Consider the following 18,125-nt stretch of genomic DNA (forward strand, 5'->3'; position numbering starts at 1 on the left):
CCCCATTATCGTCCCTTTGCCGCCACTATCCTTGGATCGGTTGGCTTCTTTGTTTCAACTTTACTCAAATCTTAATATGAATAAATCGGTTTCGCTTACTCTTTGCGTTATCTTGAGTGCAATGCATTTTTATGATGATACCGAGGATGACCAAGACCCAGACTTGACCGAAATACCTCCCTACGTAGCCAAAGAAATACTACAGGAAGGGGAAGGGGGACCTGTAATTGAGGACACCGAACCCATCAATGTTGGAACCGAACTAGAACCCAAAGAACTTAGGATAGGGACTACCTTGAGCTCAACCGAAAGAACCGATTTCATAGACCTCCTAAATGAATTCAAAGACGTTTTCGCTTGGTCCTACAAAGACATGCCAGGGATCGACAGGGATATCGCCGAACATAGGATTCCGATTAAGCCAGGTTTCAAACCTGTGAAACAGAAGCTTCGACGAATGAGAACAGAGTGGGCTCTGAAGATTAAGGAAGAAGTTGACAAACAATTCAAAGCCGGGTTCATCAAAGTTTCCGAGTATTCTGACTGGGTAGCTAACATAGTACCCGTGCCCAAAAAGGATGGGAGAATCCGAGTTTGTGTTGACTTTAGGGATTTAAACAAAGCAAGCCCAAAAGACGACTTCCCTCTACCTCACATCGACATATTGGTAGACAATACTGCAGACCATGCATTACTATCCTTCATGGATGGGTATGCGGGTTATAACCAAATCAAAATGGCCATGGAAGACATGCATAAGACCGCGTTCGTCACCCAATGGGGAACCTATTGCTATACGAAGAATGCCGTTCGGATTGATCAACGCCGGGGCTACATACCAACGCACCGCGACTACACTTCTACATGACATGATGCATAAAGAAGTCGAGGTATATGTGGATGACATGATTGTCAAATCCAAGGAAAGAGAGGGACATATTGCGAACCTTCGCAAGTTCTTCGCAAGGCTACGAAAGTACAACATGAGACTCAATCCTCATAAATGCACATTTGGGGTGACATCGGCAAACTCCTAGGATACGTCGTTAGCCAACGAGGTATAGAAATAGATCCGTCCAAAATCAAGGCTCTGATCGAAATGCCACAACCTCAAACAGAAAAAAGAAGTCGAGGATTTTCGGGAAAAGTGCGAAGTACATAAGTCGATTCATATCGAAACTTACGATGATTTGCGAGCCTATCTTCAAGAAACTCAAGAAAACAGACCACACCATGTGGGACGATGATTGTCAAAAGGCGTTCGACAGAATCAAGGAGATATTGGCTAAACCACCAGTGCTCATGCCACCACAACGAGATCAACCTCTTGGTTTATATCTCACAGTAACTGAAACTGCCATGGGTGCTATGCTAGCTCAAATCGTAGGAAGTGAAGAAAGAGCTATTTACTATCTAAGTAAGAAGTTCTTGGAATACGAGTGCAAATATTCACAACTCGAAAGGACATGCCTCGCTCTTGTGTGGGCAACAAAGAAGCTACGTCATTACATGCTTAGCTACTCTGTCAAGATATTCTCCAAAATGGATCCAGTCAAATACCTCTTCGAGAAACCCGTTCTCAACGGACGTCTGGCAAGATGGACCATGATGCTCTCCGAATTTGACCTCAAATATGTGCCACTGAAAGTAATAAAGGGCCGCGCCGTCGCCGAATTCTTCGCAGAAAATCCCATCAACGACGCACAAACCATAGATACTTGGTCATTTCCCGACGAGGATATACTTCAAACTGATGTAGACTCTTGGGATCTATACTTTGATGGAGCATCAAACCTAAGAGGATTTGGGATAGGAGTGTTGCTCATTTCTCCCGAAGGTGAGCATACACCGATTCTTTGTCAAACTCGACTTCGAGGTGACAAACAACGCTGCAGAGTATGAAGCTTGTCTCATTGGACTACAAGCGGCAGTAAGCTTAGGTATCAAAAACCTACGAGTGCACGGGGATTCGTCACTGATCATCAACCAAGTTACGGGATCCTGGAAAATCCGAAGTGAAAGCCTTGCACCCTATCAGGCTAGGATAGACCAAGTGGCTCAATTCTTTGATCATGTAACCTACTTACACCTACCTCGAGAAGAAAATCAATTTGCGGACGCTCTTGCGAAACTTGCATCTTTGATAAACATGCCAGATTACATGATGGAAATGCCTTTATGCATTGAACGACGGTCGGAGCCGGCGTATGTCCATCAAATTACCGATGAAGAAGAAATCGCACAAGAACCCTGGTTCCAAGCAATCCTAAACTTCAAGCTTAACGGTACCTATCCACCAGAAATGGACAAAAGGGGACAACGAGCTATACGCCTACTAGCTTCCCAATACATCCTGATGCAAGGAGAATTGTACAAAAGAACACCTCTGGGTGTAGTCCTACGTTGCCTTGATCATTCACAGGCAAGGAAAGTAATGGAAGAAGTCCACGATGGAGAATGCGGCCCTCACATGAGCGGACCTATGATGGCAAAGAAAATCACACGTCTAGGGTACTATTGGACCACAATGGAATCCGATTGCATCAAATATGTGAGGCATTGCCACAACTGTCAAATCTTCGGGAACGTACAACATGTCCCTCCTTCGTTGCTCTATACGATGACATCTCCTTGGCCATTCTCCGCATGGGGAATTGACATAATTGGGAAAATAACCCGGTAGGAACAGGAGGTCACTGTTTCATCCTAGTAGCAATTGACTACTTCACGAAATGGGTAGAAGCGGCTTCCTACACCGCTCTCACAGCCAAAAATGTAGCCAAGTTCATACAAAACAACATCATCTGTCGATATGGTTGCCCACATGAAATCATTAGCGATAATGGGTCCCACTTCCAAGCCGAAACCGAACAATTGCTAGCCAAGTACAAGATCAAGCATCATCACTCCTCGCCCTATCGACCACAGACTAACGGCGCGGTAGAGGCTGCTAACAAAAATGTCGTCACGATCCTCAAGAAAATGACCGACAATTATAGAGATTGGCCAAGCAAAATACCCTTCGCTTTGTGGGGGTATCGTACATCAGTCAGGACGCCCACTGGGGCTACTCCTTTCTATTTGACCTACGGCATGGAAGCCGTACAACCAGTTGAGCTAGAGATACCATCCTTGCGTATTCTACTAGAAAGTCAAATCCCAGAAGCCGATTGGAAAAGGGATAGATACGAAGAACTCATCCTCTTGGATGAACGTAGGCTACGTGCCTTACATAATGTCCAAACATATCAAGCACGCATCAAACGAGCTTTCAACAAGAGAGTTAGGCCAAGAAATATCAAAGAAGGAGATTTAGTTCTCAAATCGGTTAGAGCTCTTTTACCTGTCGACCCGAGGGGAAAATTCAAACCTAATTGGGCCGGACCATATCTAGTCAAGTCCATACTCCCAGGGGGTGCGGTTAGAATCACAGACCTAGATGGGAATGAGTTTTCAAACCCCACAAATCTCGACCAACTGAAACGATACTATGCCTAGGATAAGACAGAAACGCGCCTCGCGTAAACCTACGTGTCGCTCTTGTGGCACTAAATAAACGGCCCCTGGCCCATTTGAATGTCACTATGCTCTTGCATCTTGGCAAACTTGTCATCCTCATATCATCAAACAAACTAAATTCGCACCTCCCGAGTAAGCAAAAGCTCATGCTTATTTTCTATGTTCATTACAAGCTCTTGCTTCGAACAATTATTCTTTTACATTTACTCGAACTACGCGCAAGGGTTTGATTTCGCTTTTTTAAGTGAATACGTAGGCAATCCTTCACGGGATTCAACCCGCCATCATATATAAAATAAATGTAAATAGAAGGACATTTGCATTGCACTTGAAATTCGACAAGAATAATTAAAGAAAATGCCAACGGTTTCATAACCATTTAACCTTTTATTTCATTCAATTTCTAATAACAATAGTACGACAAATAATAAAAATAGATAGGCTAGGATTCTAAAAATCCCTCCTTTTTATTACAACAATAATAAATAATAATCAAATAATAATAACTAAGACTTGGGCTATTCCTCCATCTTTCCCTTGCCCTTGTCGTTCTTGTCATATTTCTTGTCACGACCTCGAGCCGGGCGCTCTTGCACCACTTCAGACCTAATCACCAACGGTCTTTCTCGAGGCCTGACCCTCCTGTTCTTGTCAACCACCATCTCTGCGACAGGAGTAGTCTTTGATTTCTTCGAAGGATGAATGACTTGAAAGCCGGCTTCTTCTTCTCCTTCGGTCAGATGCTTCTCTTTCTCTTTCTCTCCCTCGCGCACCTTGTAATCAACGGGCTCGCGCTTCCTCAGTCTTTCGCGCTCTTCCGAAGTTGCAGCCTTCCTCCACCTCAGATAAGAATCCGACACCCACAAAGCATTGGAGGAGAAGCTCAGGAACCACATATTTCTTTGGGCCCATTTCATAGCCCACTCTCTTCGGCTCTCGGTAGTCAACGCCATGGCAGTCTGCGGGACGGTGTCAAGCCTAGGGATCATCTGCTTCAGCCCAACTTGCCTCATCAACCTCTCAGGGAAGATGCACACCATAAACTCCAATCCAGGGATGCGCGCGGACCTAGTGGGATCTAAAGAAGACACCCCAGTGACAGACTTGAGATGCCACCACGGTACAACCCACCTGATCAAAGGGCCATCATCAGTCTTTAGCTTGTTCTTCCAATAGTCACAGACCCGAGTGAAATCCACCATGTACAACCTCGTCCTCATCGAAATCATACGGGCATGATAGGAAAGTGCATGAACTGGGGGCTCAAGCAATCGGAGCCGTTCCATGAGCCAAACCTACCAAGACAGGTATTAGACACCAAAAAAAAAAAAAAAAAAAAAAAAACGAAAAAAAAAAAAAAAAAAAAAAAAAAAAAAAAAAAAAAAAAAAAAAAAAAACAAAAAAAAAACGAAAAGAAAGAAGAGAAGAAGGTGTCTTTTACCTGTAGGATAACGGGACTTCCCAAGAACGGAAGATCGCGGTTGGATTTCCTATTATCCAAACCCAAAATGATCTCCCCTAAGAACAGACAAGCTGGGCTCCTGCGCAGCTCCATTTGCTCAATAAGGCTCAAAAGGCGAGGATCACCTCTCAAATCCTCATCAACATGTCCCTGAAAGACATACACATGCAGCAAACAGAAGCCAAATGCTCTCCTCCTGGCAACATAAGAGACAGTAGGGTCGGCCCTGTTGATGAATCGATCTATAAAATCCAACATCCGCACGCCTTTCGAAGTAACAAGGCGATCCACCTCAAGTCTAGTAAGTCCAAGCAAATCTCTAAACTTGCTCTTATACCCTTGAGCAGTAGAAGGGATGGCAGGTAAGTGTTCGGGGTCCCACCCGCCAATAGCAGCAATCTCCTCCGGAAAAGGACAAATATCACCTCCTGGAAAGGCGAATACATGATAATTTGGATCCCAATAATCAAGGCAAGCATCTAAGAACGGTTTCACCACCTTGATGAGTTTTAAACTCAATAAAGACCCAAGATTATAAGCACCCATGTCGTGCTTTTCCATGTTCGAAAACTCATTAGTCCATTCCTTCAAGCGAACCTCCAAAGTATTCATGATGATAATTTTCTCTTGAAAATTTATTTTAGGAGTTTTTAGGAGAAGCGACGAAGAAAAGACGGAAGAATTATATGATTCAAAACTTGGCGGCGCTTTCTATTTATACTAATTTTTGTTTCCAAAATCCGTCGAATAAACCCTCTCGGGAACAAAGGCGCGGCACTGCTGCGCCTCTTCAAAGGGACGCACTTGGTGTCTTTGCGCCTCTTCCCAGTGCTCACTCCCGTGATTTCCGCGTTTGGATCTTTCCTAATTCTATAACACGCGTGATTTCCTATTCCTATAGGATTTTATTTTGGTAAACTACGGAAGTTTACCATGTTTTGGGATTTCCTAATTTCGCGGGCACGCATTTCGAGGCGACATTGACATTTTCGCCATTTTATCACATTTGTGTATTTAATTGTCCGTTTAATTTTTCTTATTATTCAAACATTTATACATTTATTTCATTTTCTTAATTTCTTTTCCTACATTTTCTAACTTATAAATTTCTATTTTTCTTTTTTTTCGGGGGTAACCCTCCCTACCGTCCGGTCATTTGTCATTTCCGGTCATTTCCGGCAAAATTTTTGCATTTTTGCGTTTCTTTTGAGTCTCATTGTGCGCTAATTAAAGGCCTTATGTGTATATAAAATGTGTGAATCGCGTGATTGTCCATGTAAATTCCGGTAACATGACGGCGTAAACCGTCATCTACCAAACCTGTTCAAGAACTAACCTGCAGGTACAAACAAACAACCCAGCAGCAAAGGCACTCAGGCCATCATATACAGCAAAAAGCAAATGTACAAGCAAACTGGGGGCTCGCGCCCCGAACAAGTCCAAATGTACAAGCAAACTGGGGCTTGCGCCCCGACCAAATCAAAAATCCAAGAAAACTGGGGGCTTGCGCCCCAAACCAGGTCCAAAAATGTTTCAAAATCAAAATGTACAAGTCTACAAAACTACGCCAGACTACTGCTGGGCACCCTCCAACTCAGCAACTCTCGCCATCAGAGCGGCGATCTCGGCATCCCGAAACTCGAGCTCCCTCGACAAGCGAGCCGTCTCCTCCCGAGCCTGGGCCAACTCTCGTCCCGACTCGCGGTCACCCCCGCAAACAAAGAACGAATTGGCTCACATCAATCAACTCAATTGGAAAACCAAAACTCAAAAAAAAAGAAGATCGAAAAATGGGTACAAAGGTTCATACCTGACGACCCCGACCGCCGACGAGTGCCTCAATGGCCGTAGCTCGTAGCCGGTTGGCCACCCTCCATAGTGCCACGAACCGAGAGGGCGCGACCTGCATTTCAAAGAAATCCTCAGCAAATTAAACAAATTCAGTCAAACGTGTTCTTACACGAAAACTATGCAAAATGGGAACTCACCCTCCGAATCAGATGCTGCCAGTCATCCAGGCCAGCGTCCGTCACAGCTACGTCAAAGTCACGTAACTCAGAGATCGTCGTCCTCCCAGTAGCGTCAGTGTACTCGAGAGTCTCGGGGTACTCTGGGGGCTCGATGCCCGCCGCCTCAACCTCCTACAAGGACAAAACAACTCTCGTTAATCGATGATCCTTCGTCGTAATTTTCAAAATCAAATCAACAAGAAAACAAAGGATACTCACCACCACCGGCCAATAGGCCAACCTCCCGTAAAGGAACGCCGAGTAATCCTCCTCAGGGAGAAGAAGGTCGTCGCCACTGGCACCGGCCAGGTCCGCCTCCCTCTCAGCCTCAGAAGGCTCCCTAAACATCGTCCTAGGAGGATCGACGGGAACCGTCAACGCGCCCCGAAAGCTCTGACGAGCTAACCGCTCGCCCAGATACCATACGGGACCCATCGACGTCCACAACAAAGAGCCGACTCGAACTCCTAGGACGAAGGGTCTCAAAGAACAAAGGGAGGCGCTCAAAGATACTCCGCCCAAGGTCCGGGCACCCACTTTGTCACAATATGAAGGCAAAGGTCATTCCTATGATCAATTGAAAACAAAATATGAGAAGATGTGAATGAATACAAATGGGATACTCACGTTTGCTTTCGGTGAAGGGCGTTCACATCCCGCCGGTAGACATTGTGAGAAGAACGCTTGCTCTTCGTCCAGCACATGACCCAATCCCTCACCACGGGATAGGCCCTCTCCAACGGCTCCGTCCTCTTGGGCGCGAGGTCCGGAAAGTAAGAGTACACCCACGCCCGTAAAAAGAATAGTCAATGACGATCTTTCGATCTTCGATAAAAGAAAGGAATTCACGTTGATCTAAAGGAAGGTTCATACCTCCAACACAGCCCGGTCCGACAGCCGGCGCCGGGAGAAGTCCCCTTCTCCATCAACTCCGGACGAACCATGGCCCTCATAAAGCGGATGAGGACCGCAAAACCAGCATGACCAGTCCCAACGCCCTAAGGAACTCGGGTCGAAAGGAAGGGGAGAAGCTTCGTCGACGACCTCTCACCCTTGTCTCCGAGGTAAATCGAAGACAAGAACCACCAAAGCCACAGACGAGCCCTCTCGCTCTACCTGTACAAGGAGGAGGAGCCGTCTCCCTCCCATCGATCACCACCGATACCGGGGTCTTCCCCGCAAAGTAATCTCGAACATAGGTACTGGGTACCAAACCCAAGCACCGCAACGGACCTTCGGCGACAAGTTCCAGCCGATCAACCTCCTCGCCTCGGCCGAGTCCGCCCTCATGCCAGCCTCCGGCCACACCATCTCCTCAGTCCCGCACGGCAGACCAGAAATCATGCCGTAGTCCTCCAAGGTGACTCCTACCTCGCCAAAAGGCAGGTGAAATGTGGAAGTCGTATCCCAGAATCGATCCAAGAAAGCGCGAACCAAGCTAAGGTTGGCCCGCAACTTCCTCTTCACAATATCCCTCCAAACCCGAACCAGAGGACCAAATGCTCCGCGCTCGATCATGGCCCTCTCCTCCTCCGACAGCCGCTCGTAATGCTCCATCGCCGTCGTATACCCCGAGAACGACCGGATGTTCCCGGCCTCCTATCATGATTTGAAACAAAGCTATCTTTGGTTTTGGAATAAATTTAAAAGGAATTTGAACAGAAACGGAAAAGGATAGGTAAAGAGTTAGGGAATTCCTATTTACCAAGCTCTTCACCGTCCTGTAGGACAAGTGACCCTCTGCAGCCCACACAAGGTGCCTACTCTCCCAAGTCTCAGCCCACGCCGGAGCACCTCTCAGCTGGCGACCCCCTCGTCCGAGGTGGGCCCGTCTCGGAATCTCCTCCTCGTCAGCAGCCTCCTCCTCGGGGACCTCCTCTGCAGCAGCCATCACCGCGGCGGTGAAGGCCTGCTCTAAAGCCTCCTCAACAGCAGCGGCGTCTATGTCCATGGGATCTCTCCCAGAAGAAGAAGCATCGTCACCTGCAACGATTAAAGCAAATCCAGGCCGCGTCACATGGCGACAAGCCCTTGTTAAGTAGTTTTCGAGCCTTCAAGGCCCAGAAATCGCCCCTTTCCGGCCATCCTTGGCCATGTTCCCGCCAAAATCAATCACTCATGTGATGAATAGGGTCAAGTCAAGTCAAAGTCAAAGCCTAGTTCCGAGTTCGAGTCGAAAATTCGGCAGCATTTCGCTATAATGGCGATTATGCCCTAAAAAGTGTCCTGCAAAAAGTTGTCACAAACCAAATTTCCGAGATGACAGGAAGTTTACCCATCATCCAAGGGTCCCAAGTATCAAATTTCATCACAAATGGGCAATCCTAAGGCCATTTTCGAAGCAATTTTCGATCTAGCTGTGAAACCGTCTCAAAATTCGCTCAAGGGCTCAAAACTTGATGAAAATTCGAAGTAAATACATGGTTATGTTCCTAACATTGCCTACTACTCATTTCTAGTATCAATTTGGCATGACAAATCCATTTGGGGGAAAAGCCCCAAATTTTCGATCAAAAGGGTCGAAAACCCTAATGTTCGCGGCTCAAAATTCGACAAAAATGAATGATTAATGCAAGATTAAAGCACATACCTCGATTAGTCATATTCCAAGCAAGCTTTTGAATCCAACCTTGATAGAAATGGTGAAGATTTGAGAGAGAAATTGAAGGATTTATGTTTCGAAATAATGAAATGGAAACCTTTCTGATTTCGCGTTTTTACGCGGAATTGCTTTGAATGGGGGAGACGCACGCGGCGGCGCTGCGCCTCTTCCAAGAGACGCAGCTCTTGCTGCGCCTCTTCCTTTGTTTCCCTCCTGATGGATTTTCAAAAATCCGTTATGAGTTCGTTACTCGTGGGCCCATCTTTGGTGCGCCTCTTCCTCGATGACATTTTATCCCTTTGGTCCGTTTCGACGATTCCCTTCGTTCCGGTCCGCATTTTATCCAGTGCGACAGTATTTCGCAGTATTGTCCAAATTCATTTTATCCCGCGCAGCAGTATTTCGCAGTATTGCTCAACCATTCTGGCGCAGTAGTATTTTGCAGTACTGCTCACCCAAGGCTTTCTTTCGTGACGATTCAGATGTTCCTAGTCGTCAAATCATTTTATCCAGCGCAGTAGTATTTTGCAGTACTGCTCGCTCAAGACTTTCCCCCGACGATCAAGATGTTCCTAATCGTCAATATATTCCCCAACAAGAGTTCGCTTGAGACCGACGCAAGCAGATTCAACCTCAAGTTTTTGCCAGAATTCGTTTGAGACCAACGCAAGCGGATTCCCACAGCAGTGTCTACCGACGTCCTGCTGCTTTCAATATTCCTTGTTTCCCCGCGGAGTTCGACAGGGTGTCGTTCTCCAGAAGTTCCTATACCCGAACCTTAGTTACCTTTAGGTCAGAACTCATATTTGGCCTCCTTCCTGTCAATGCTTTCCTTTAGGGTCCCACACCCTGGTACGCTCATATATAACCTTTAGGTCTTAACCTTAGCTCCTATGCTCCCCCGAAAGCATCTCGAGGAAGAAGTCTCAGGTATGGTCTTTTCTTATGGCTGGCGAGCCTCCTTACGTAGTCTAATGGACTTTAAACGACCCTCCCCGATAGTCGACAGACTCTAAAATGTTCCCGACGACAGGTCCTTGGCTCAGACCCCTTGAGCCGCCTCGCGTCGCCATAGTCGTCAGGTTGTAATCTTCGATTGACCTGATGGCTATACTTTGACTTTCGCCTTGTCCAAGCCTCAGTCAAAGTGGGGGCTCTGTAGACACCTCGTTTCTGCACCCCTCGCAAACCACCCGGTGATGATTGGGCCGCATGTTTGATTCGCGGAACGATTAGTGACAGTTCGTAAGATTATCGTCAAGTGATTGCTCAAATATAAATGTCAACCTCTTAGTTGTCATCTACGTGCCGATACGGTCGTTTTGGCAATAATTAGAGTACATTCGGAGTCCGGGTCAAAAACCGTCTCCATTTTCTCGATAGTTTGTTAAATCCCGAGTCGGAATGTTGGAATGTTCCGGATATTTCTATTCCATATTCATCAAATTTTATCTTTTGGCAAATAATATCCCGTAATATTCAAAAGATAATCAAATTAAATCCGTCCTACCATAACTAAAACGCGGAAATCTTTCTTAGCGGGAGGAAACCTCCCGGGAACAGCGCACTTTCTGCGCGCCTCTTCCAAGAGACGACATGGCTCGCTGCGCCTCTTCCCGTGCCCTTCTTTGCATGATTTACGTATCTTTTTTATATCTTTCCGAGATTCACTTCCAAAGAGTCTCCGAAACCCTATTCCTTCACGTGATTAGTATAAATAGGAGCTTTCGTTCCTCATATTTCTCACGCGAGTGTCCGCCCTTCTCTTCTCCCTTTGCATTCTAGACTTTGTTCTTACTAATTGGCGCCTACGTGCTTGGACTTCCGACCACGTAAGCTCGGATCTTTCCGGGTACCAGCCTCTCCGTTGCATGACCGACCAATTTGACCACTACACTCAATCAATCTAATTAATCAACTTGTTAAATCGTTTTCCTCTTAAGAGGGCACTCTTTCCTTGCATTCGCGTCGAGCATCACTAATCGATTTTCTTAGTTCTTCTCGCCCGTCAACATGTAAGTCCGAGGGTGTATAATTCTCTTTATTTATTGTATTTTAATTATCGTATCAACAATTGTAAGGTTTATGTCGAAAGTATCTCATTAAAACCGATTTCTAAAACCGTGCTTTAAAACCTGTTTTGCGGATTTCGGTAGATAGACGATCGAGAAAAGACGCAAGAATCGCTGCGCCTCTTCAAAGGAGCGCAAAGACTCTTTGCGCCTCTTCATGAGGCCGCCGCAGTTCTCGCTTCTTTTCTTCTTCTTCGTCCTCTGTAATTCGTCTCTCGTTTTTTTTATTTGCTTTCAATTGTTTTCTGTTAATTCGTTCGCATGATCATTAATAAATTATTCATTCATCATTAATATGTTTTATTCATTGTTGTTCCGACTTAAATCCTAGATAATCGATATTTACGGGTTTTTTGTCATTAATGTTCAAACCCGGATTCTTAGGGATTCAATCTGTCCATATTGAGTTTCTGAGATTCGTCATTGATATATTTGCATCCATATTCATTGATATTTCGTCATTGTTTAGTTTGTTTCACCGATGTCACTAATTAATTCGTTCATTAACATCGACCCTTCACATGTTTAATCTGTCTTCGTCTCCGTCTCATTCATGTTTATTGTTTTATGACCTCAATCATATGTAAATAACATGCTAATCACTTTCATCCGAGTAAATAATTAAATCAATCCATTAAATTCACCAATTAACGTTAACAATTGCGTTTTGGCTTCACGGCCCGAGTTCGTCCTTGGAGCAGACGCAAATGACTTGCTGTCTCGCGCTCTCTTCCAAAGGGCGCAAGATGTCTCTTGCTTTGTTCGGGACGACTTCTGTCCCTGAACTCCTTTTCTGCCTTGACCTATATTAATTAGTTTACGTATCAATTAACTAATATTCGTAATATCGCTAATTCCCGTTCGTTAATTTGTTGTTTTATTCTTTTGTTCCTTTTTATCAAATTATCCGTTTTAAAGGTATTTTCGACATAAACCGCCTAATCCAATGTAATTAATGTAATTTCCATCATTGTAATTTATTTAATTTCTTTCATTGTTTTGTATGCTTCCACATGTAATCGAGCATTAAAATCCTACTTTGACCCAATTGTTTGCTAACTTAATTGTTCACCGACTTAGCTAATTTCACATGTTAGGATTAATCTATTGGATGTTGCATTGCATGCATATAGCCGACGATATATCAAGTACGAATAACTTCCCTAATCATTAGTAGAGGCCGCTATCGAGGCGGGCGGGATTAGGTGTTCGATCAAAAGAGCTTCCTAATACGTACCCTCACCCCTTACTCCAGATCTCCGTGAGCACCCGTGTTCATTGGCATCCGCGAGAGTCATTCTAGACATAGAATGCTAAGGGTAACGATTGCTTAGTGTTCATGTCACTACTTTGTGTCTTGACATGACACGAGGTATTCGAACGGTTCCAATTTCCCATAAAAATTGGTGGCGACTCCATACAAAATGCAAACGCTTGTTTTCGAGCCCCTTCACTCCCAAGCGCCCCCGTGGGCGGCCCGCTGTCCACACCAGGGTGCTACAGTTTTAAGGTATAGCTTCATCATATTTTACGTCGACGAATTTTCTCAAATATTTTTTTATGTACCATATAATTTTAGGATAACCTTAAAAGATAAATGTAAATTTTTTGTAATACATGTTTATCATAAAATTTTGGATATCCATGTGCTCAACTGAATGAAAAAGCTACGCAAGAGCATATTATTTTGGGTTTTGCTCTCAGTAATTCGATGCGTATGTGACACCCCCACATACCAAGATGTCTTATCAGGACCACCCTAGCATGAGAGACCGTCACCATCTTGGTTGCCCGAGGTTAGTATATCAAAGTTAACAATCCAAAACACAATAATTAAAGTATGAATAGTTAAATGGTTACATGTTCCAAAATCCAAACCAAAACAAGCGTTACTAAAGTTCAACGACTACAACTGAATACTAAACTCGTGACAGCGGCAACTAGACTCACGTGAGACTCCCTATCTCGTCCCCATAGCTAGCAGACATCATCACCTGTCACAATCTGCTCACCATCCCTGAAATTGAAAAGAAGAAACCAAAAAGATGGAGGAAGATATCGAAAGGAAATATGGTATGTGACCGTAGTGTTGACAAAGAGACTAAGGAAAAGCTTGAAAAAGAAATGAACCGAAAATGGCAAGAGGTTCAACATGCCATGTGTAGGTTACATGATGTGATGACAAGGGTGAAAAGCTCTTGTTTTGTTGGTAGTAAAAATGGTGGAAGGTTGGTGGGATCTCGGGATATTGATCCCGGTTGAATGAAGTCTTTGAATGAAGAAGTTTGGCGGAGTTACTTAAGAACCACCGCAATGTATATATTCTCCTTCTCTTTAATTAAGTTTTTACCGCATTCATCAAGTGTTCTTCTAGTGTTCTTCTATTATTCTTTGCTTATTATTTGGATCATCCTTAAGTTGGTATAATCCTTTTTACCCTTTGCTTAATTAATTATTGCTTTACTCATTCACCATGTTTAACCTTGTTAATATGATTGACACCCCTATTAGCATGTTTACCATGACCATGAGTGAGTAGTATTCTAGTTAGGGTTAATGGGGGATTAGGGGAACTAAACATGGGGGTAGAATGGTAGATCCATACTTAATCTAATATGTTTTCATAATATTGCTTGCTTGTTGTAGTTTCAGCTTATGCACATGTTATGCTTGATGAATTGCTTGATTGATAACCTTGGATGAATCTCTTATCCATTCAACAAGAGTTATAAGATATAAACTAACTCAAGGCTTGTTAGACCATGCATATATTTGAATAGGAAGAAACTAAGTCGACTTGTAGATGTTGTACAGTCTTGACCGACTCAGCTCCGGAACCCAAATCTTCCTAGGAATTGTAAGACATAAACTAACTCGATTCCACTACAACAATAATTTGCTTGCATCTATGTAAACATGTTTGTATGATCACCACCATGAATCCTCTATAAACCCATGACACCCTAGTGCCTTAATCAATTGTTTACAACCCCTATTTGTTTACTTGCTTTGTTTTACTTTCATTTCTTTACATTTCATTTTTAAGTAGTTTAGAATGCAAACCTCAAACTCAACCCGATTCGTGACACATCAAGACATAGCTCTCTACAACCGATAACTTGATTCAATACCCGTCCTTTGGAATCCGACCTTTACTGCCACTCTACTAAGAGTAGTTAGTTAAGTTTCTCATAAAGATGGAATTTTGTGTTTCATCTTGGATTGTTATTGGGGTTTGCTAATGACCACCCTTAGTTTTACTCAACTTGTCCCTAAGAATTTTTTTTTTTTTTTTTGCCCTTGAGTAACTAAAATCCCATATACCACCCACTAACTTTCTTTTCTTGCATTTTCGATTTTAAATTTCAAATCTAAAAAAAAACGCTTTAAAATTGCTTCAAAAATTAACAAAAATAAAACCGTCTCATACTAATACGACGTAGCGATTTAAATTGGGACAAAAATTGACGACTAAGAACGAAAACACTTTAAACGGCCATAACTTTGTGCTCGGGTATCCGTTTTGCGACGATTTGTTTTTTCAAATCGCTTATCGGCGAACGCAATGGAAAAAAATTAAGAAATGGTCCATTCATGCAAAACACACGAATTGGCCTACGCCGTTTCATGTGGTTTACACAAACCAGCCATGACCAGTTCGTGTAATCCACATGAACTGGTCATGGCTGGTTCGTGTAAACCACATGAACCAACCTAGGTCAGTTTGTGTTTTTCACAGGAATTGACTCACTTTTCAATTTTTTTACCATTGCGTTCGTCTCATCGAGTTAATAAGTTATTTGAAAAAAGAAACCGTCAAAATCGGACACCCAAGCACAAAGTTATGGTCGTTTGAAGTTTTATGTATTTAATCGTCATTTTTGTTTCTAATTTAATCGTTGTTGTTATTAATTATCGTAAAATGGGTCACCTTCACTCATTTGTCGAATTACCGATAAAAATTAGTTTAGAGAGTGTTTTAAAGTGAAGGGCAATTTTGACAAGTGAAATGAATATTAGGGGTGAGATGAATAATACAGAGACGTTCTTTTAGCAATTTATTGTTATTATTGGGCTACATCATTTTTTAACTCGTCCTTATGGTTACGGAAGCCCAACTACATTCAATTTGAGCCCGCATTAACACCTCAAAATTGTGGAAATTTTTTATCCTTTTTTTTTTTAAACAGATTCTGATTTAAAAGGATAAAATGTTAAGTATGATAAATGAGACAAAAAAATATCTAAGAACTGACAAAAGATTTGTCCTATATAAAAAACAACGATAGCATATTTAACTTATTTTCATCTTAAGAGGGATATCTTTATCTTAACAGAGATTAATTTATACCTTTCATGGGTTAACCAAGGCCTTAATATTAAAAATCATTACATAATCAATCACATTTTTTTGTCTTATTTCTAAACAAAAGAATAATTCATTAATAGAACGTGTTACGACATTTACAAAAGATATGTATAATCGAAAATCAATCTAATGGATACCAAAAGTAATTCTCTTATAAACTAATATGGATTTCAAAACATGATATGACAATTCGGCTCGTATTCGTATCGCTATCTTAATGCAGCTTTTGAGGGGACCCTTCGACCTTCGTTTAATTCATTATGAGTGAATTTAATTTACCTCTTTTTGGTTCCAAAGGTCGTTGACAAATACTTTGTATCCTTTAAAAGAACACGCGACACCATCAATGAACTAGTGTTTTCTTTCTTACCGATGAAACTAAACCCACGAATAAATGAAAACTCCTAAAATAAGGGATTAAAAAACGATTCTCACCAAAAGGGAGACTTTTATTAACCAAAAAAAAAAAAGATATCCATACTATTGACTAAAACATGATAATGACTTGGTTTTTAAACAATAAGGATCATCTATCTCACTTTTGTGTCTCACTCCATTTATCTTCTGACATATCACTAATTAAAGGATAAAATATGCAATATATATACCCAGAAATTAATTAATGTGTCAGAATATGTATGGAGCGAACACCAAATAAGACAGATGATTATTAGTGGTTTTTAACGAGAAATTTTTAGAGAGTGTTATTGATCCATATTTTTTGTCAATGGGTCATTGATCAAATATGGTTAACAAGTCCAAGTTCAGTCTTGCTTTTCATATCACTCAAAGAGAGTTGGAGAATAGGGTGGTTGAAGTTTTAACAAATTAATGAAAACGTCACTAGTTTTCTAACCACAAGCTTCAAGAATATATCAAGGTCAAAAGCTTATAACCTATAAGCACATTGTTGGGCACGCATTATTCCCTCTTTGTCAAATTCACAACTCCCATATAGCCATCGTGGCACTTGCTTAATTAATTAATATAGGAAAATGAAAGTGTGTAATTGGGTGATACTCAATTTGGGCGTGACCCTTTCATATAGGGTGAATGAGAACCCCTTCAATTAAGAATGCATGTCAGAGGATGACACCCAATTTAGACGCCATTTGGTAACGCCCTATTAGTGTCAATTAATATATAGTCTGTATATTGCATGTAACAAATAGGTAATAATTAATGCAAAATAAAGATAAGTCATAGTTGTTGACTGTAGCATCCCCACGGCGACCAAACCATAGAGTTGAATCACGTAAATGTCATGAACTACGTAGTACTACCAAATATATACAAGTATACTATTAAAATGTCAAATAGAAACATCCCAAAAAGTCAATTAAAACAGATGATCAATTAGGAATCTAGATTTTGATTTTGATAGTCACCATATGCGTAAAACTGATCACGGTATATGTCATTCTAGATCACTTGGAAATATCCATTTTTGATACTACTACTATCAGCTAATTTTATGATAAAATTTGTGAGGCGCAGCCCCCACCATAGCATGATCTGATCGAATCAAGACTATTACAGTATTTCTTTTATTTTTGTCATTCTTTAATTTAGTATTGAACTTATCTTTCATTTTTTTTCCAGTTTTGTATAAAATGAACTAAAAGCGTGTTAATACAAATAACATTTTAAACCTAGATCATAAGTATCATTTCGTGATATTTCACTAATGAGTTATTTGACATCTACAATTTCTTTTCTTCACGCAGTAGTATGCAATTCGTTGGTCATTCGTGAATCCTCTTAAATTAGTACTCCCTCCGATCCACACCAAATGTAACACTTACCTAAAACGGACGGTTCACACCAAAGGTAACATATCTTATTTGGCCCACAACATTACTAAATTGTCCTTATACCCATTTCATATTTACAGAAAATGCAATTACATACCCCACACACCATCGCATAATTAAACCAACAATTATATGACCCACCTATTTTTTTCCTCTTTACCTTTACTTTTTTCTACATTTTCTTAAATACTCCATTTTTCTTTATGTTAACTTTGGTGTGGATCGGAGGGAGTAAGTTGGTCATATAAATCATGATTTATGAAACGCATTACTAGAAG

The sequence above is a fragment of the Silene latifolia genome, chromosome 1 (assembly GCF_048544455.1).
Source record: "Silene latifolia isolate original U9 population chromosome 1, ASM4854445v1, whole genome shotgun sequence".
Lineage (NCBI taxonomy): Eukaryota > Viridiplantae > Streptophyta > Magnoliopsida > Caryophyllales > Caryophyllaceae > Silene > Silene latifolia.